Source organism: Sus scrofa, chromosome 6 (assembly GCF_054392235.1).
Source record: "Sus scrofa isolate SSC_HxYL_T2T_F1_AM1 chromosome 6, Sscrofa_HxYL_maternal_Yorkshire_Landrace_v2.0, whole genome shotgun sequence".
NCBI lineage: Eukaryota > Metazoa > Chordata > Mammalia > Artiodactyla > Suidae > Sus > Sus scrofa.
The window spans coordinates 105990669-106012816 of record NC_139388.1 but is presented as its reverse complement, the minus strand read 5'-3'; the positions used below and the strand labels follow the sequence as shown (position 1 = coordinate 106012816).

Sequence of the window (22148 nt, the reverse complement as noted above, 5' to 3'; positions counted from 1 at the left end):
ATGCATTAACATAAACTCATAATTTAAGTATAATTTTTAGATGCCCCTTTTAAAAACATCACAGTATTTTCTTCAATAGAAACAACAGTCAATGATTCAATGACTTCTACTGCACAAAAACCCTCTTTTCTTTCTTGATCTATAAAACACACTCTCCCATGCAGTCTTGCACCCACATCCAATGCTCCAAACAATACCTTATGGTGCAGTCCAACTTGAGAAAGGAGAGTCTCATGCATTTATCAGGCCAAGTTACAGCCAGCAAGATGCTTCAGACGTCTGATTTTGCCTGCCCCACCCTTGTTTCCTCTGAGCCATAGTGATGTCACAACACCAGGCAGGGCAGTGACTTCACTGCTCCAGCCTCCGCTTCTGAGCGCACAGTTCTTTGCAGCCAAGGCTAATCGAATGACAGTGAGCCCCCCAGGAGTGTCTGATGAATTCCCAACAAATTAGCAGCTAGGGAGCCTTTGGAAAGAAACAGATACTGCACTGGCACCACTAAATCAAGTGGTGCCAAAGATAAATTTGACTCATGGTTTTCCATAGGAAGTCTGTAACCCCTAATAAAGCTGCAGAGGAAAAGTGGGGTTGGATACTTGGAAAAGGCTAGAGATGAAAGATGCCCAGGCAGTCGAGTGCTTAAAAATTCTCTCTCTCCATTAGAGTCAAATTCTCACGGAAAAGAAACGTCTTTATTTTTCAGTCCACTCTTAGAGCTCTAGTTCACTGAAGAGTATGTGAATTCTAATTTTGTGTATTTTAAGGCTTTTGTAAAAAATCACTAACTTAAAAGATAACTCTTCATTTTACAACACACAAGAAAATACAGTGGACAGCCTGTCCCTGTCATACTTAATTCAATACACAGTAAACCCATAAAGGATTCACAAAATACTGACAATTTCACATCTCATGGTACATAAAGGGTTACCTCTCTTCTACTGGAGTGGCCCCTTAATGCCTTGGACCCACCAATGTTTCAAAATCAATGTATACATAAAATAAAACCAGATTAAGAAAAAAAATCCCAGATCTCCTATTTCAACATGATTCAAAGCTGGCCCAAGTCCAAGCACTGTACAGGAATTGACAGAAACTGCTTTTAACCTCAATCACATTCATGCAGAAGAAACACCTTAAAAATTAAATGTAAGTATTTCACTGAGACACTAACCTTTGACCTGTCTTCTCAATCCTTTACCTCCAAAGGAAGAGCAACTCTTCCCCTTACTGATAAATCACTCCCAAAACACGTTCTGTTTTGCCAAAATCATTTGCCTAAAGTGTATTAGCTACATAAACTGTATTGCAGTAACCAGTGCATCTGGCATTTTGCTTTTCTAAATCACCAGAAAATCATAATGCAAATGAGACTATTTAGTATTCAGCTATTTTATTTTCATTAACTGCCTCCTGAAATTAACAAATTAAAATCAGGCTTCTCAATGTAGGATTTATTTCCTCTCACAATAACTTTGTTACTCCAACTAAAGTTTTAAAAGTTTGATGCCAAAATTAACATGCATTAAAAAAAAACCCTGTCTGAACCCAGATATCAATCACCTCCCCTTCCCAAGAGTTCACTCAAGCCTAATGTGCTCTTTTCTTAATAAGGCTTTTCACCTTAATTGGTGCTGCGTTCAGAGACCCCAGATCATAAATGGAGTTTTATTGTTTCTGTTTCCTTGAGACTTTAAAAATCAGTGTAAAATTCAAAAAGAATGTCTTCAGCACTCGGTTTGATGATTCTTCTTCTAGGAAAATTAATGCTATCAGGAGATACTCCAACACACACCTGGCCGCCCCGTAAAGCCTAAAATGGGCCAAAAAAGGGGACCGGCAGAATTTCTGCAAAAGCAATTCCGCAAGACTAATGTAAAAAAAGCTGAGACACCGGCTTCAACACGTAACGCAAGCGCCGCGTTAGCAGGACTGCCTGGCCCTCTCAGGATTTCTCAGGCGGGCCTCCACGCGTAATGAAAACCACATGTTTTCTTTATCACTCGATTTGTTCTGCAACAATCACTTCCCAACTTTAACCCCAGCCTGGAACTGGAGGAGAGAGACCCCCTAGACAACTTTGGATCTGGAAATCTGAAAACCGAAAAGGCGAGAACGCTCTCGCGGCAAAGGAGCACAGAGACAATTTACTAGGTAACCACACCCACCGCATTGCAGAAGCCGTGAACTTGGCGGGGGTGTGGGGGGGGGAGGGGGAAGGGAAAGAGGGCGAGATAAGAGGGGAGATCTGAAAGATCCAAGAAAGCCGGCCTTCGCGGCAGGAGCAGGGAAACACCCGCCAGGAACTGACTGAGACCCCGACTCCCGCGGTCCCCAGCCCCGGTCTCCCCGCCCCCAGCCACCGCAGAGCCGCCCGCACACACGCCTCCCCAGGCAGCTCAGCCCCGCAGGCGCCAGGTGAGCAGCGCTGCCCGTCGCCCCTCGGCCCCGCAGGTGCCCCGGCCCCGCGCCACCGCTTTAGACCGCCGCCTCCCCCTTCTCCCCCGCCTCCCGGCTGCAGCCCCCGCCGCCGTCCGGGGGCCGCCGCCCCACTTCAGGGAAGCGGACAAGTTACATAAAAGCGGCCGGCAGCTCCCAAGCGGGGATGCTTTGTGCGAGCGCACCTTACCCGCCCCGCGCCGCGTCAGACCGCTCAGAGCACCGGGACCAGCCCGCCGCCGCCGCCGCCGCCGCGCGCCAAGCACCCCCCCCCCGCCCCGGGCGGCGCCGCAATGTCGCCCCCGCGCCCCACCCCCACCCCCCCGGAGGGGTCACTTAAAACATGGCGCCCGGGACCCGGCTGGAGAAAACGGACCCAGCGGGGTCCCGGGGAGCTAGTCACCCCTCTCGGCCAGGGCTCCAAGGCAAGAGGCCCCCAGGCCGGAGGCCCGATCGGGCTCCGCGCGCCCGGCCCCGCCGATGCTGCAGCGTGGCAGGCAGAGCGGGTACGTCCCCGGGAGCGAGGCGCGGCGCCCGGGCTCGGTCCAGCAGGGGTCCCCGCTGGGGTCCCACCGGGCGGGGGCGGGCGGCAGAGCGGCGCCAGAGCCACGCGTACGCCGCGCAGCCCCGCGCCTCGCCCCCGGCCTCCGGGCCGCCCCGCGCACCTCGCGAGCCCCAGACCCCTGGAATTCCCCCGACCTCCGCCCCGCTCCTCAGGCAGAAAAGTTACCTGGCTGGGCCGGGGGCCGGGCGCGCCGCGGCGTGGGCACTGGGCTCTGGCGCGCGTCCTCTTGGCGGTGCGCGGAGGCTCGGGCGTGGGGAGGGAGCCGCAGACGCGGGCCGCTTGCCGTGCTCCCCGCCCCCCTTTGCAGGAGACGCGGAGGCTCCGCGGGCTGCGGCGGGGCACACGCCCAGGGACTGCGCGCCCGGCCCGCCGCGGGGGAGGGGGCGCCGCGGGACTTTAGGACAGTAGCTGTGACTGCCTTCTCCACCCTGGCGCGGGGTCAAGCTTGGGCACGACGCCTCCTGACCGCTGCCAATCGCGTTAGCTTTTGGATTTCCACTGCGATTTTTGCCCGGCTCTCAATCCGTCCCCCACCCCCTCCCAGACACCCCAGGGAAGTGGGGGAGGGTGTTCCTTACCTTCAGGTGAGTTATTTATTGGCTTAGGAACCGCAGGGTGGTTTTTTTAAAAACACATCCCCCTCTCTTTTCGAAAAAGAAAAAAAATCGCATTGGCGGCGTTTTGCACAGGGTGGGTGCCCCAGAAATACCAAGTTAATGGAGAAAACCTGAATTAAAGCCTGAAGGAGGAGATTTCCTGCCTTTGGACAGCCTCTTCTCTCCCACCCCCCTCTTCCCCTCCTCCTCACCTCAAACTTGCAGTTACTGGTGGTCTCCTAGTTTCTCAGCTTAAAAGGGAAGTCATTATTGATAACGCTTCCCACTGAAATAGGGGCGGGGGGGGGCGGAGAACAAGGATTTACAGGCAAAAGAAATTATTCCTGATCGGTTCACAATATCAAAGCTCTAACCATGTAATCAAGGCACATTTATTAACATGTTTAGGGGCCTCTCCAAATACTCCTAGTCATCCCTCCAGGAGCTCATCGACTCACAGGGAGAGAGAAACGGATTTAGAGCATTGCATTTACTATCTGGTGCCAAAGATATGGTGCAGAGTAAATGGTTTGGGGGGATCTTCTGGACCTAGTCTGTCAATGAGGCCCCTGGAAGTGGGAGGACTTGGCTTGAGGTCCCAAGACAGGGAAGATAGATGGCAGCAGAAAAGGACAAGGGAACCATATGCAATATCCTGTAAGAAACCACCATGGAAAGGAAGAAAAAGGAGGGGGGGGGGGCATTTTTCAGGTTGTATAAGAGAGAAGGAAAATTGTGGTTGCTCTGTTTCTGTGGTGTTTATGAACCCAGACCCATATTCTATAGAAGATGTATAGCTTTGGGAAATTTTGAGGAAGAAAATGTGACTTAAGTCATGTTATAGGAAAAAATATTCTGATGACACTGTAAAGACTAGAAATCATGGGCAAATACCAGGGCTAATAGGAATTGATGATGGCATTGTCCCAAATACCCGAGATGACAAAGACCTGAACTGTCTTGCAAGTGACAGATCATGGTGACAGTCCAAATACTGGATGTGTCTGGCAACTACCTGCGTTAATTTCCTATCAGGACCACAAGAGTGTTAGAGACACATACCTCTGTACAGATGTGGCTGTGTGTTGCACAGAAGATCTGTGAATAAAGAAAGGATTTATTTTCCCTTTCTGTGCACACACTGAAGCACTTGCCTTTAAAAGTGGCCTTGACCAAACTATTGTTTACAACATACACTACATTGGCATTATCATTTGAGACACAGATGGTTTCATATTTTCATTCATTTGATTGCCATATTTTTTTTAATTGGAAGCAAACTGTTTTCTCCCTGATTCATGAATCTTAATCTTTCTGGTGAGAAGGAAAATCAGCAATAGTGTATGAATGTCTATTTTCTTGGAAGAAAATGTTTGAGTACTAAATATTTTTTAAAGTCCCTTGCTATTTATCCTCATATTGCATGGACTTAAAATAAGGACTAAAAACCATACTGCTTCATAGTCTAATAGTAAATCTGGGAATCAATTATTATGAAACCTTTTGGATTTCACCAAGGCTCTCTGCTCTTCTGTTTTGCTTTTCCTAGCACACATAGGAAAAAGAAAGGCCAAAGGAAAATTCATGTGCACCCCACAGCTAGCTCACCAGTAACTTGCCTGCATTTCTGTAGTGGATGCTCTTCCTTCTACCTTGTTAATATCATGCCAAAGCCACTGCTAGTCATCTGTCTCCCCTCAGTGCCTCACTGGGTACATTGCAAGCAAGCACTGAACATTTTTGCTAAATGAATGAGTGGACGTCAAATAATGAACTAAGTTGTCACTTGACTCTGAGGGTTCCATTTCCTCACATGTAAAACAGGACTCTTTCTGAAATTCCTTATGTTTCAAAAACGATTGTGTGCCATAAAATAGACGTTATCACATACATAGCCATATATATATATATACACACACATACATATAGCAATAATGAAAAACTTACTACTTAACTCTTATCAGGAAGTAAAATAGAGTTCTTCCACATGGAAAAAACGAGTAACAAAGTAGACGGCAAAGCCACGGTACCATTATAGTTGGATTTGCTTTCTCCCATAAGAGACTAATGTCACCCTGCATTCCTCTGTCAAAAATAAAGCCACTGTTGGAGTTCCCACCATGGCACAGTGGGTTAAGAATCCAATTACAGTGACTCAGGTCCCTGCAGAGGTGGGGGTTTGGTCCCTGGCCCAAACCGTGGATTGAAAGATCCGGCGTTACTGCAGCTGTGGCCCAGATTCAGTGCCTGGCCTGGGAACTTCCTTAGGCCGCAGGTGCAGCCAATAAATAAATAAAGCCACTGGACCCCCGGAGAATTTTTTTTTTTTTAATTCTCAGGGTAAGACCCCTCATGGTGCTTTCTCAGCGGGTTTCAGAAAAGTAGTTTTTGGGCCAAAGGAGTGCCTTTCACACAGTCCCAGAGTTAGTGCAGAGTTGATTTGCGAACTCAGATTCCGGATTTTCTGTGTTGACACAGGAAATACTGAAATAATCCATGAAATGTGGGGAAAGAGTCCACGACCCAGCCCAGGTCTCGGGTTGACCGCCAGGGTCTCTACCACCACAACTAAGGCTTACCCTACAAGGGGCTTCCTGAAATTGCTCTCTTGTAAACAAGGTACATCACTGAAGGCCAACTAGCCGTCCAGAATTCTAGCCATGGTATAGAGCACAGGGACACAGCTAACCGCAGATAAGACAGGTATCTAATTTTCATCCCAAGCTATAGCAGCAGGATTCCCCATGAACCTCCTTCCAACCACACATGTCAACAGCGTACCGACTCCTTGGTACCCACTGGTGCTCTGCTACCTGACAAGCCTCGCCAGTTCTGGCCCGAGAGCCATGGCAAGGGCAGAATTTGCAGGTTGTGCTGTAGCTCATCCGCAAGACTCCAGAAAGAGGTGATGGAGAGTTTGTCGAGTGAACCCACTGGTACATTGCCCTCCAGCACAAGGATTGGGAGGGTATTGAGACTTGAGCAAATCCTACAAATGTGGCCTCTTTAATAAGCATGTGACACTCATTCACTCTGTCTACAACCTCAGACCACCCTTCATTAAAGCGCTGGGATATTTTTAAAAAAATCTCTGTATTCTTCAGTTCTTTAAATAGACTGTTTCTCAATGTAAGTTGCCTTAGTAAAATGTTAACAACACTTGCAGTAACTAGTCAAGGCTTATTTTATGCTCAGGATAATGTCAGGCACCTGAATTGCATATCAAGTCCTTGAAATGAGGACACAAAGTCTTCAGCCACGGCGTTACCAGGGACCATAAATAAGGGAAATACAGGGATGAATGCATAATTCAAAAGCAACAAGCTTATTCTTCTGAAATAAAAATTCATTTGAGAGTTTCTAGGTTCTAAGAATAGTGTCAACTGAACAGCTCATCAAGGCTTCCAGATGCTTCCTTCATTCTGAGTTTGTATACATCATTTCAGGGGTCTGTATACATGCAGAGCACAGATGCAAAGTGAAATTTTAAAACGCCAGTAAGTACAAATGCAACACAAAATATACAAAAATACGTACATATGAGAGGAAACAAATTTAGACCTGCTAGCACATCATTTTAAAAGACATTCCTGTTCATTGGAAGTCCATATTTGTCTCCTGTCTTTGTACACTTGTAAAAATATTAGTCAAAAAGGCAGAGCTCTGGGAGTTCCTCTTGCGGCTCAGTGGTAACAAACCTGACTAGTATCCATGAGGATGCTGGTTCGATCCCTGGCCTTGATCAGTGGGTTAAGGATCTGGCATTGCTGTGAACTGTGGTGTAGGTTGCAGACGAGGCTCGGATCTGGTGTTGCCATGGCTGTGGTGTAGGCTGGCAGCTGCAGCTCTGATTCAACCCCTAGCCTGGGAACTTCCATATGCCGCAGGTGTGGCCATAAAAAGCAAAAAAAAAAAAAAAAAAGGACCAATACTATGTAAGTTTCATTGTATTTAAGTATACCCATGTTATTTTCTGATTTCTCCATTTGTAGTATTTTAGAAAGAAATCTCAACACTTTTAAATAGAATAACTACCTTCCTTCCTCCCTCCCTTCCTTCTTCCCTCCCTCCCTTCCTTTCCTCTCTCCCTCCCTTCTATCCTTCATTCCTTCCACCATGCTGTGCAGCAGCTTCATGTGGGATCTCAGTTCCTAGATGAGGATTTGAACCAGAGCCTCAGCTGTAAAAGTGCTCAAGTCCTAACCACTAGATAGACCACTACGGAACTTCCTAAATAGAATAACTTCTAACAAAATTTCTAGGGTTATCCTTATCCTCAGTTGGTTGTTTTTTGGTTTTGGGGGGGTTGTTTGGTTGTCTTTTTAGGGCCATACCCGTGGCATATGGAGGTTCCCAGGCTAGGGGTTGAATCAGAGCTACAGCTGCTGGCCTTTGCCACAGCCACAGCCACTGGGGATCCGAGCCTCGTCTGTGACCTACACCACAGCTCACAGCAAATGCTGGACCCTTAACCCCCTGAGCAAGGCCAGGGATCGAACCTGCATCCTCATGGATACTAGTCGGATTCGTTTCCACTGCGCCACAATGGGAACTTCCCTGATCCTCAGTTCTTAATAAAATGTAAATGCTCAGCAATTCTCTTATCCTTAAGTAAAAATGAAAATCCATTAAGAATATTTTATATTTGGGCATTTTGTATATATTAGCAAAATATAAATAACGGAAGTTGGTAATCAGTCATATTAGAAAATTAAACTCCCAGGGTGTTCACCATCTGAGACCATATTGATACCCCAAGCAGATGATCACTGTGGGATCTCAGTTCCTGGACAAGGGTGATGCCAAGACACTTAACGTTTTAATCACCTCCCCCAAAAGACCTAAAATAAATGCCAGCAAGCCTTTCAGTCACCTGTAAAGTTAAAAATAATCCTAACCAGCTATTATATTTCATTCTAATAGCACTCAACAAAAATTACTCAAGGAAGAAAAAAATGGTAATAAAACACAGTCAGATGTCTGGTTTTTTAACTTGTTGACTCTTGTCTCCAGGTTTATATACTCCTTTTTAGACAAAGGTGCCATAGTTAACTTTAAGAAATATGCAGCTATAACTACCCCAAGAAAAATGTCAGCTTTGCTGCTCGATTTGATTCTTGTTTTCCAGGATTTTTATTTTCCATTTCCAGTTGCCTCCCTGTACCTGCACATTTAACGGTGTGGGTACAACCTGAAAATATGATTCCACTCTAGTCTACAGCTTCCAGGATGTTCTAGGAATCAATGAAAACGTCATTAGAATATCTGTGTGCCTTGAAATAAATCTAGTGCTTAATAGGTCAAAGCCATCTTAAAGAAAGCCTCTGCTTGCTATTGACTCTCTCCTGTTCAAGATGTTTATCAGGCACTTGTCAGAACATCCAAGGAGGGCTTCTCTGTGGGTGATACAAATCTTAGAAGGACGCCAGAGTTTCTCAATCTGGGTTGTTTGTGAAGAGTTTACGTTTTCTATTTCCGTGTCGACAATGGTCTTGGAAAGCAATAGAAGTACTCGCACCACTGAGATTCCCTCGGAGTGCTTGTTAAGAATGTAGATTCCTGGGTCCAGCCCCAGAAAACACCAACTAGGACCTGCGGGGTGGGGCCCAGAGAGCAGGCACTTTTTCATCTTTTTAGGGCCGCACCCACAGCATGTGGAGGTTCCCAGGCTAGGGATCGAATCAGAGTTATAGCCGCTGGCCTACACCAAAGCCACAGCAATCCTTAACCCACTGACCCAGGCTAGGGATCAAACCCAAGTCCTCATGGATACCAGTCAGGTTCATTTCCATTTGAGCCACGATGGGAACTCCGAGCAGGCACTTTGAACAAGCTCCCCAGGTGATCTGAAATCACACTCAGGTTGTAAGAACCACCAATCTGGGTGGCCATTGTACGATAATGACACAAGTGACAAAGTTGGTGTGCTCTTCACACAGGTGTTTCATAGAAGTTTGGACAGAGCAAAGTGAGAGGACAACATCATTCAGCGACACAGGTGAGCAGAACTGTAGGGAAGTGACACCACATCAGTCAGCCCACATTTTGCCCGAAGAGTTACTGCTTGGATCCTGTTTTTCTATGTGTCAACTTGTGACAGTTCATTAGCAGTAAGTATAGTAATAAATAACAATGAGAGATTGTTCCGTCCCCACTTCCAGCAATAATTGGATTTGATGCCCATTTAGCAAAGATCGCAGTAACATTACAACTCTGACCTTAATTTCCAAGTGCACAAAACATCTTTACAAAAATTGCCAAGGGGTGTCTCATTAAAATGGGAAATGGAGAGCTAATTGTTGGCAGTTTCGGTTCTCAGGTCGGAGATTTGACTCCCAAACCTAGCAAAGAGAATTTTGTTATTCATGCCCTCTGCTATGACATGCCTATGTGCAGACAGGGATCCTCTGTGCTGATCAGTAAAAGCTAGTGAATCAAATTAAGTAAACAAATTGACCAGAGGCTACATCTTTCTACCCTTAAACACAACATGAGAGATTTTATTTCAGAAAAAAAAAAAGATCATTAATCCCATGACTATGTTGTTAATTGCATAGGTCTTGTATTTTTCATATAAATTTGTAGGATTAGTTTGGTTTTATACTTGATGAGACTTAACAGCATGAGGAATTTATATCTAGTTTAGTATACATATATATTTAAGTAACAAAAATAGCAAACATGGAGGGGCTTCAGAAATATTTCCTTTCATTAAAGGGATGTTAAAGAATGAGATTTCAGCTCAATAAAAGATAAAAAATTCTAATACGGACGAGCTCTCTTATGCCCATTGAGCTTGCCAGCTAGAACGGTCATGGGCCCACCAGATGACATCTGTCAGTAACGCCCCCAGAAGAGATTTCTCTATCAGGTGGGCACTTGGGCAAGGTCATATTTAAAGACCTGTCCACCTCTGATATCAAACTCTTTTCCAAGTGTTTGCTACTCAGGAGCCAGGGCTTGCCAAATTCTTCACTGTTAAGGAAGCAACTCAAATGTTGACTTCAATAAGATACTGAGAGAGAGAGAGGGAGAGGGATATTTACATGTTGCAGAATAGCCTACAAAACTTTTCCATTGTAGGTTGAAATTAACATGCCATTGGTTCAGTCCCCTTTCTCCTTGAACCCGAGGACAATTTCTACCATCTTTCCCCTTCCTGTGGGTCCTCTCCAACCCATCAGCTCTAATGCACTTGTCCCACCCTTGCTCTCAGACCATTCTCTCTGAGTTAGGTTTTATGGGGTTGTGGGAAGTGGATGAGCATGCTGTTGTTTGAGTCAAGGTATAAAAATGCTACGTGAGAAACAATTATACTTCTAAACACTTCTTTCTGAAAAATTTCCAGGTGTTCCAGCACCAATTCTTAAATTATTCCACTGTTTAACAAAATCAAGCAGGCACACACGTGCCACATTACATACATGATCATGAATGTCATTATGGCTTGAGGAATGGAGTACTAAATGACGTCTTAAAATTGTTGGGTAGCCGTGAGCTAATTTCATTTTCTCTTGATATCAATATCCATTGAAATATTCCATCCGTTTTCTTTCTTATTGGACTAGAGCCATGGTTCTCAACCGTGTGGTGTACTGGAAGAATCCCTTAGGGGAGACTTAAAAAAATAACAACTGAAGTTTACTATCATGGCAGGGTGATAGATACATGTGGACTTCTCATTATAATTCTCCCTGCTTTGTATATATTTGAAATATTTCACAATAAAAAGTTAAACAAATTAAAAAATAACTAATGCTTGAGATCTACCCCCAAACCAATCAGCCCAGAATCTCTGGGAGTGAAGGCCAGGCATCAGTATTTTCTGGCATTCCCCAAGTGGTTTTTAAAGGTAGGCAGAGTTGGGAAGCAGGAGTAGGAGAAGACCAAAATGCAACATTAAACTGAATATGAAGAATTCCCCAAAAGAAAGACGCCAAAAAAAAAAAAATTGATAGCAGCCACCTATTTATATCTTCAAACAGAAGCTACTAGATTAAACATGCATGTACCCATTATCCACTATGAAGCTAGTTGTTTTTTGAACACATGTTCAGTATCCTTGGCAGTGCCTGCCTTCAGATTTGTTGATAGTCACACTCTTTTGGGGGAAACTCATTTCTGCAACTGGCTGCCCATTTCATAGTAATGTGTCAATAAAATGCTGGCATATTTAACAAAACACATAAAGAACTCATAACACTAAATATCATGACTGGAATTTCAACAACTCTTCAAACACCCCAAAGGAAAAATATCATTCATGGTTTTATTCCAAGTTCCCATGTGAAGTACAGATAATATACTTGAGCACTCATGAGTGCCTTAGGTGGTGGATGATGAAAGATTCCATCATGTAATCAGAGTGGTCTCATAAGGAATCATGTCTAAATAAATATAATCTTAACATTTTATGAATTAGAGGAAGCACTTTCCCCCAGGATTGTTTAGGCCCTGGGATTCTGCATCATGGTGCCCAGCCCATGGATCATTATTTTCACAAAAATCCAAAATTTACTGAGTATTTACCTTGTGCAAGGAACTGTTTTACAAGCTAATCCATGACAATATCTCATTTCACCATCACCAGAACCTTGTGAGATAGGTCCTATGCTCGCCTCTATTTGACAGAAGGGGGAAATGAAGCATAAGCAGGTTCAACAATGTGTCAAAGGTTACACAGCCATGACAAGTCAGCCATGACAAGTAGAGCCAGAATACAACCTTGGGTAGTTTGACTCCCAAGCTAGACCCAAAAGGCCAAATGTACATACACCCACACTGAGACATACTTGATTGAATCTCATGAAATCACGAATATTCAATTGTTTTTTTTTTTTTTTGGCTTTCGATATACTGCAAAGAGAAAACACTGCTTTAGCTATGAAGGCAGAGAAGCGTAGAGTTAAGTAATGACTATTTCTGCTACTACAGACATATTAGAAAACAGGAAATGTCCATTGAAAAGTCTCTAAGGAACACGAATATAGAAAGAATACTCCAGTTGTTTTTAGTCTATGAAGATACTAAAGGAACTTAAGGCAAATGCTAATAAAATATTATTTACTTTTCTTTAATAACTATTGTGTTCCCACACTGTTTTAAGTGCTTTATATCCCTATTATCTCTATTCCTCATAGTTCTATGAGGCAGGAACTCTTATGATTCATATTCTAGAGATGATAAAAACAGAGGCCACTGAGCAGCTAAGTAACTTGTCCTGGTCACACTTTGGGACTTTGGGAAGTCAGGGACCACACAATTTTATTTTGGAGCCTGTGCTCTTAACCACAATACTCAGTTGTTCCTACAGAATTCCGTATGTTCAGCTGGAATTTTTTCCTTTGAAAAGGAAATATCAAATTCAAAAAGCTGTACCACACATGGAATCCATGTAGAGATGGACCTATTTCATTAAGAAGAGAACTCCACTCAATTCGAATTTGAGAAAAACAGCCAAGAGGAATAATATTATCCATTGGTAAATCCTAATGGTTCTACCTTCAAAATATATCCATAATCCCATCATTTCCCACCACACCCACTGCTAGTCTTCTGGGGCAAACCATCATTATCCCTCTCCAGTTTCTTACAAGAATGTTACCACATCTCTCTTCTGCCTCCCTGGGACATTTGTTGTCATTCTCTAAACAGAAGATATTGTGATCCTAGTAAAACAAGTGAGATCACATCACTCATGTTCAACGCCCCCAAAGGCCTCTGGACCTGCATCCTCTGCCCTCACTGTTCTGGCCACTTCTCCCAAGCACAATCCCTGTCTTGTTCACCCTAGCCTCCTGACAGAGCCTCAGACAAGACAGGCACAGCCCACCTTGGGGTCCTCTCTCTGATATGCTGACATCACATCTCCTTCAAGACTGCTCATATGCCACCTCCTCAAAAAGCCCCTGCTGACCTGATTGAAAACTGACCTGGCTAGGCCAGCATTTCTACTGCAGCATACTACTCTACTTTAAAAAAATAACCACCGAGCATACCCATCATTTCCTTGCTATGCTTGCTGTCTCTTCTCTGACATTCTCAATGTGTGTCCCGCAAAGCCTGGAGTTCTGGGGTCCTCTTCCCTGGGTGTCCCAGCCACAAAGAACAGTGCCTGGCAAAGGGAGGGCTTTCAAAATGTGATTGTTGAATGAAAGAATGAAGAAAGCAGCAGGGATTATAAAATGAGACTATGGGGAGAAGAGTGATTAGAGGGATAGAAAGTACAGAATTACAGAGTGAGGCTGCCCAGGATTGGGATTAGACACCAGAAGGGAGAGATTCGAAAGGAAGAGACTAAATAGAAGAAGGGATGGATATGCGGTAAAAACATGTGCAGAGGTATATGCAACACACATCCCCCCTGCTCCCCCAACCCACTGGTGGAACTGATTTGGGCAGAATCTCCAACTACCCTAAAAGGCTTCCCATCCTCACCCCTGAACCAAGATGGATGACACCAGCAGGGCAAATCTCCCGCCATATCCGTGAAGAAAGTAAAGAATCCTGAAGCCACCCTCCCCAAATGCCACTTAACATCGGAGGATTTCAGGAGCCTTTGTCTCCTCAGGACCAAAGAAAATACAACAGGAGCCAAGGAGAAGCCTCTTCACTCATCTGCACAAACCAAGTCAATGACCATTGCAGTGGGAATTGTCCCACTCGCTGGAGCATAGTGTCCAGGCTTGGATTACTTTTTCATATCAATGGTTACTATGGTGATATTTATACAGATGTAGCCATGATTAGGCAGTGAATACTTTTAAGAGGTCGCTGGAGGAAAAGAAGGTGCAATCCACCTTCTGTCTTCACAAATCACTCTCATCCCACTTGCTCCCAATAAATGGCTCACTTCTTTTGATTTCACTTGGCAGGCCCACGAAAGAGTCTTTCGATTCTGTCATTTCCAGCTTAAAGCTGGTACTGTGTTTTTCCATTTGGTCTGCATTATGGTTTTATTCATTGATTCACGGCACCTTTTTAAAGGTCGCCGGATAATTCCTCCCTCTGCCAAAAAACATTTCCTAATCCTCAGTCTCTTCCTCTACCAGGGCACCCAAATTCTAAGGCCTCCCATCCCCTCCAGAAGAAGTGTCTGTGTAGTACCATTGCCAAGTTTATGCAACAGCCATACTTTAAACAAACTGTAGGAGATAGAGTCTCTCAAATGTTCCCTCCACCCCACATCATTAGAGTGCAACCTCTGGTGGGGGGAAGGTGGTACCTCTTTTACTTCCCAGTATGAGTAGGGTGGCACGTTAACCCTAAAAAAACACCCTGAAATAACTCGTAGCACCAGGTACTGCAGGGCTGAGTGGATGACTCCAGCATCTCCATGGGTTAGAAACCCGTGCTGGCTTCCTGGCCCCTTCCTCCCTCTCAGCCCCTTTACAAGCTCTATTACCAAAACTTTTGCATTTTACCTTAATCTGGATCTCTGTTCATCTCCCCTCCATACCCTCCATCCTCTAATAATCTCTTCTTGGGTCTTCAGTTTCCCAGACACTAGTGAGCTCTTAGAGACCTAGGGGGATGCTTCGAACTTCCTTGTCCCACTGTTCTTAAGGCAGGGACAGCACTTCCTATTGCAGCCCCCCCTCCTATTGCAGCCCACCTCCTGTTGCTGGACTCCTGAACCATGCCCCCTTCCTCTGCTCTGGTCAGACTGGCTCTCTCCCATCCCTTTTCCCCAAATTCCCTAACTGGGCGATATATTCTCATTAAGGGCTCCAGCATTGTCACCGCTGCAGTGAAGCACTGTGTGTGTGATTGTTTGGTGAACTGCCACCTCTCTTCACTAGATGCAGGTCCCAGGTGAGGACCAGGGCTGCTTCTGCTCACTGCTGCATCCCCATCATGCACACTGCCTGGCATGTGGGAGGCACTCAGTGGATACTTATGATAAATGAGTGTTGGGGGACTGAGACAGTACAGTCCACGAGGGTTGGTGCCTGCCTGCTTAAGTGGTGGCGAGGGGCTTACAACTTCTGGATACAAAGGAAAGGCAAATGCATAGACCCAGACTCAACGAGGCCTTTTGGATCTTGGACACTTAGGCAAGGCTCCCCATGGACACTCAAATAGTTGTCCATATCATTTGCAAACAGGGACTGGGAGGGAACTAAAACCTTGCCATTTACCCTGGCCATGTGGCAGGAGTAGGAACATTTGGTGCCTGAAGTGCTGCCCATACAGTGGCGAGGATGATGCAATTCTTCCTGGGCCCAGGGCATCAGGGTCTGGGCATCACCACTGACTCATGTTCGTGCTCTGCAGGTCAGAGAGCAATCCTGTTAGAGGAATTAAAGGGCAGGCAAGTAGGAGCCATTGGCACAGACATCGGGGATGGGCTGCAGGGAAGCCTGGTAGACAATGAGTCTCTGTCGGCCCTGACCCTACATGCTGGACAGATCATTGGCCCGGAGTCAGCCCACTGGCTCCTCCAGGCCCCAGAGCCTAACCTTGGCATGGGCCACTTTGCTTCATCTCTTTTTATCTACTTTCTCACTTCCAAGCTGCATGACTAATCTGCTTCAAGGCCCATTGAGAGGATTAAATGAAATAATGATGTCAAAAGCAACTTAGCTAGGGAGCTCTAAGTTTATATAAAGGTGAGCATTATAGGTAGTTCTGTGGGTGGCTCACAACAATACCTGCACTCACCCTGCCTCAGCCAGGGCAGCCCAGAGGCCCCTGAGGTCCCCTCCCTCTCTTCTCTCCTCGGTGGGCTCCAGGATGCAGCAGCTGAACAGGTGCCCTAGGAGACCTGCCTGCTTGACAAGGTGAAGATGGCCCTTGATCTTCGGGAGGTTTGCTGAACTCATAAAATCCACTCCACAGAGGAGCTGGGAAGAAGCAGCCAGGAGCCCTTAATAGCTAATCTGACTTGGTTATGTTGCCTGATGGAAACGGGTAAGTGCAGGAAATCACATCTGCTTGGAGATAAGAGCTTACATATTAACACGTGTGCTGGCCCTAAAAAGATTTTTTCCAGTCTTGCCATCATTGCTGAAAGCATTTTCAAAGCACTTATTTGAAAAATTCTCAAGAGCACAGATCTCAGTATTTGGGAGGCCCATCAAAAACCGCAAATACGTTGTTGAAGATGGATTTTTGTTTGTTTGGGTTTTTTTGCTTTTGAAGGAGACAAAATGATTTAGCATCAGACTAATGAATAAGGGACTCAACCGGGGTAAGAACCACTGGCCAGCAAAAAAAAAGAAAAAAGGAAAAGAAAGAAAGACACAAAACTTTCTTTAAACACATTCAACTGAGTTCTTAGAAGTTCAGTGTGCTAGTTTGGAAGAAAGTTCAAAATGCAGTTCCAAAAAGACTCTTGAGTAACTGAACCTTCTCCACTCACAAAAATAACTCTCATTTATTGAGAGCTTACTATCTGGTGCTTTATATACCCTCTATCACTTAGGGTTCAGAAAACCCCTGCATCTATATTACACTGTCTTACAGAAAGGAGGTTCAGTAGCTGCCCAAGGTCACAATCAGGTAAATGTTAGAGCTGCACTTATCTGCATAGAGGCTTTTACTCAAATATCTTGCTCCTCTTCAAGAAGACAGCATTCCTTTGAATGAATGCACTCCAAAGTAGTTGTTGGAGCTTGGGGTTAATAGATGCAGACTATTGCCTTTGGAATGGATGAGCAATGAGATCCTGCTGTGTAGCACTGGGAACGATGTCTAGTCACTTATGAAGGAGCCTGATAATGTGAGAAAAAAGATTGTATACATGTATGTGTAACTGGGTCACCATGCTATACAGTAGAAAATTGACAGAACACTGCAAATCAGCTATAATGGAAAAAATAAGAATCATTATATAAAAATTTAAAAAAAATTCTTTTAAATTATATAATGGTCAGGCTTCTTTTAATCAATGTAAAAACAGAACCCTGCAACAAATATGCAGGATGAATGCCATGTGGGGGTTAAACCACTTGGAACAGGGCTTTGCAAGTGTACAGAAATCCCCAGTGTCTGGGAAAAGCACTGTGAGACCCCCTCCAAATGGGAAGCAGAAAGGAGCCTAAGAAAAACCTGGAAATGGATACCAGACAACCATACGCGTAAGCATATACATATAGGTATATACATATGCATAAACATATACTATTATGCTTATGTGGAGAGTTAAGCTGGTAGCATGGAGCATAATTACATATTAGATTTAATTACACAGAAGCTGCACAGTCTAGGTGTTTAGAGCTGAGTTTAAACCTGGCTCTGGAATCTCCAGGCTGTGTAGTAATTATCCTTCAAGGCCTCAGTGTCTTAGTTGCATATCACATTTTTTCATGGAGTTGCTTGAGAATTAAATACATGGAGTTCCCATTGTGGCTCAGTGGATTAAGAACCTGATGTAGTTTCCATGAGGATGTGGGTTCGATTCCTGGCCTCGCTCAGTGGGTTAAAGAGCCGGCATTAACACAAGTTGCGGCGTGGGTCACAGATGCAGCTTAGATCCTGTGTTGCTGTGGCTGTGGCCTAGGCTTGCAGCTGCAGCTCTGATTCAACCCCCATCCTGGAACTTCCATAGGCCACAGGGCATATAAAGAAAAAAAAAAAAAATGTTAAAAAAAAAAAAAGAACTTCCTGCTGTGCTGCAGTCGGTTAAGTATCCAAATGCAGTGGCTTTAGGTCACTGCAGGAGGCACAGGCCAGATCACCAGCCTGGGAACTTCCATATGCAGTGGGGTGTGGCCAAAATAAAAAAGAATCAAATCTGTTAGGCTCTTCCAATTGTGCCTAGCACGTCGTCAGCACACTAGTGTTAGTTGTGATTATTTATGTAAGAATACAGTAATTTTCCCCAAGGGCTGTTAGCTGGGAGAGGGCACCAGAGGACATTCATATTCTACAAGTGTATTTAGACTTTGACAGTGCTGCTTTAATTCAATCAGACTCCATCAAGTCTGAGTTTTTTGAACTTCAGGAGTATTTTCTTTGCCAATATTACACAGTGTCTGAGATTAATTAAATGATAGCTGCTAAAGTGAAAAGTTTCCAGGACCTTTTCTGTAGAGTAGCTCAAAAAACTGGCATACACTCCTTATAAAGATGAATACACACTTTTTTTTTTTTTTTCTGTTGAGGACTTTGTGATCTTCAAACTACTTGGCTACAGTTTTATTTTTATGAAGTTGAGGCAGCCACTGTTTCTCTAAAGCTGCATATCTGCAGAATAGATGATGATTTTTTTCTACCATGGAATGTTCTTATCATTGTGTCTGGACTTTTTTTTTTTTTTTTTTTTTAATGGCCACACCTGCAGCATCTGGAAATTCCAGGGCCAGGGGTTGAATCCTAGCCTCAGCTTCTGCAGCACTGTGCCAGGCCAGGGTTTGAACCCGAACCTCTGCACAGCAACCCAAGCCACTGCAGCTGGATTCTTAACCCGCTGTGCCACAGTGGGAACTCCAAGTCTAGACTTTCAACAGCTCTAGTTTCAAATTAATGGAGAAGGAAATTTTCCCTGGTTTTCTAATTTAGAATACTGATGTTATGCATATAGAGAGACAGTTATGGGCAGCTGAATGTCTACCTTGACTACAGGAAGTCTTGCTGCCATCAGAGCCCTGCTTCTCTCCCCATCTTAAGACAACAGAAAAATGTTATACTGGGGCAATCTGTGAACTCCTAGCCAACTCAACCACCACCAGAGATAGGACCCCGAAGGCAAAGCTTTATAGCATCCATGCAATAAATGGCAATTTGGTGGAAGTGAACAACTACAGTTTATCCACTCTTCAAAGGCATCATGGCTGAAACAGGCTTCTGTCCAATTACCTGGGAAGCTAACCAGTAAACCAGTCTCCTATGGGAAAATGTCTTCTGGGTTCCAAATAATCTACAAATTACCACCAAGCCTGCCGCCTAGAATCATACCTCTGACCCTCCCTCAAATAGAAACCAATGACTCTTATCTAAGTTTCAGGAAGAAGCTGCAGAGGGGGAAAAAAACAAGAACCAGTTAGGTTAGAACCATCTAGGCCCAGGAAGGTGGAGGATTTGACTTCCAGCAGATCTAGAGCCTCATTATATGCTCATTGTAATGTATTAGCTAAATGACACATCTGCTAGCACCATGACAGTTGACAATGACCTTGGCAACAACGAGAAAAGCCCAAAAGAGCACTGAGTAGAAGAGATGTCTGAGTTCTGGGTCCAAACCACACCCGTTCTTGGATAATTCATGAATATTCCTCACACTCTGTCCAATTTCATCCCTTTTACCTAGATCCTTCTATATATTCAGTGTCTCCACCTGAATTGGGTGGAGAAGTTGATTTGCAAACCAGGTTCCTGCTTCTCCATTCCTTGGCTGTTGAATAAAACTTGTGCTGTTCTAGTCTCGGCATTGTTCCCCTTACTGGCTATGCAAATCTAATCAGAAAAGAAACTCTCTGATCCAGACAGGGGGATTCGGCCCAGGCTAGTGCCCTGGTGTGGATCTGGTTGAACAATGTGGTAATGAACTTAAGGATGTAAGCGTTTATAAATTCCCAGTTATCTGGTTTAATCTGAAACCTTCTTGCAGTTCATATCAATCATGCAACATTTACTGGGTTGCTTTTCTAGAAAAACCAATGCAGACTAAACAAAATTACTGATGGTTTAATTACTATCTCAGATTCTTTGAATGTGATCTAAATAAATAATTTCTCACCTACCCCATAGTCAGAAGTTTTTCTAGTATGACTAGAGAAAATCCATTATACTGCACCTATGCCATTGTCTATTGCATTTAAAATTTTGCTTTTATGCATGCTAAAGCACAAACATGTTGTTTAGTCTACTTCTATAGAAAGGCTATTTTATTTTTTCATCTTAGTTTGCTCTTTGGCTCAAATACTATGATACCATCTAGACGTGAAAATATATGCACCTCCAATGATGGTCCTTTCCTTACAAATCCTCCCCGAATATCTGTGCTGGATTAGGTTTTTTCTGTAACTCTGAGTTATAGAAATGCTGAAAATAATCTAAAGTGTTTGTATAAAAGGGAGATATAAAAATGGGAGATAGCACAAGAGCTAATTAAAGGGAAACCTACAATTAGATGGGTTCCCTTGATTAATGGCATTGGAACTGTCTGATGAGTGATGGGTGGGGGAATTTCACAGTCCACACTGATCTAGATTCGGTACCTTTAAGAATGAAGAACTCTCATGCCCACCTTAAAATGAACTTTTAAGAAAAACCTACCTCAGGGAAACGTTTAGAAAGACTAAAGCATTTTGGCAGCACAATCTGCCTGGTAAGAGTAACTTTTTAATTCCAACTTTTTCAAACTTAATTCACTCCATAGGAAGTGACAACCAGTTATTGAACTAAGTCAAAGCCTCAGGTAAAGTACAAGTTCATCTAAATAGGGGAATTAAACACACGGATCCTGAAAGTTCTAGAGAACACTGCAGGATGCCCTGCTGCACCATTCCAAATATCTACATTTGTTCGGGTACGTTGCTCAAGAAGGGGAACATTTGCACATTTATTGAAAGGGAATTGAATGGCAGCCATTGTTATGTGACTGGAATGCTACATTCCATACTTTACATAGTCATGTCTAAGACTTTACATTGGGGGAAAAGGACAAAGAACATATTATCTTCTATGGTTTTCTTATGGCCTTGAAGGCAAATCCTTCATAAGATATGTCACCCTTCTAAAAGGCTAGTGATGGACTGAATGAGATGTCCAGTGAGAAATTCAGTTTGCAAGTATGATATATAATTGTAATTAATTCAAAAAATTTGCTTCATTTGCTGAAACTGGAGCATCCTGTGGTGCCATTAAGTAAGGAAGTGCTGGAAAAAAACCTGGGGGCATATGGAAAGGACACAGGAGCCCATCTGAAGGAGCTCCTAATGGCCAAGACTGGGACAACTTGAGCAGAAAACTAAATAAGGACAGTATTGGATTATAACCCAAAGAATCAACTAACTATCCATGAGTTCATCCTGCTGTAAATCAATGATGGATAAATAGATGAAAGCAGGAGAAAGAACAATTCTTACAGAAGAATTCCAATAATAATTGTAGGATAAATGAAGGAAACGGAAAAATTAGAAAACCGCAGACCTTGGCATATACCCAAGTCAAACCATAATATGAAAGGATACATGCACCCTTGTGTTCATAGCAGCACTATTCACAACAGCCAAGACATGAAAGCAATCTACGTGTTCATCAACAGATGAATGGATAAGGAAGATGTGGCAGACACATACACACACCCACACACACACTGGAATATCACTCAGTTATAAAAAAGAATGAAGTAATGCCATTTGCATGGACCTAGAGATTATCATACTAAGTGAAGCTAAGTCAGAAAGAGAAAGACAAATACCATATGATATCACTTACATGTAGAATCTAAAACACAATTCAAATCAACGTACCTATGAAACAGAGACAGATTTACAGGTATAAAGAAGAGACTTGTGGTTGCCAAGGGGGAGTGGGGGTGTGGAGGGAAGGATTGGGAGTTGGGGATTAGCAGATGAAAAGTAGTATATATAGGATAG

The 22148-nt window shown here is 44.0% G+C and overlaps 1 protein-coding gene and 1 long non-coding RNA gene across 51 annotated transcripts in view; both read right to left on the bottom strand.

The window, feature by feature from the left end:
* EPB41L3 (erythrocyte membrane protein band 4.1 like 3) overlaps positions 1-22148 on the bottom strand; it is a 191296-nt gene that overhangs the window by 150837 nt on the left and 18311 nt on the right. For 17 of the 50 annotated variants that reach the window (XM_084964222.1, XM_084964234.1, XM_084964223.1 and 14 more), the window contains exon 1: positions 3173-3536. The exons of 13 other annotated variants lie outside the window; for them this stretch is intronic. The gene's annotated coding sequence lies outside the window, so the exon portion shown is untranslated. Of the gene's footprint in view, positions 1-197; positions 309-2627; positions 2713-3172; positions 3537-22148 lie in introns of those variants that run through there. 20 more of the 50 variants (XM_084964225.1, XM_084964236.1, XM_084964240.1 and 17 more) reach the window with 3 other exon arrangements.
* LOC146402730 (uncharacterized) lies at positions 4850-12176 on the bottom strand. Its single transcript, XR_014807675.1, has 2 exons — positions 8157-12176; positions 4850-7335 (listed from the first exon to the last, which is right to left on the bottom strand). It is a non-coding gene; the product is annotated as an uncharacterized LOC146402730 (long non-coding RNA).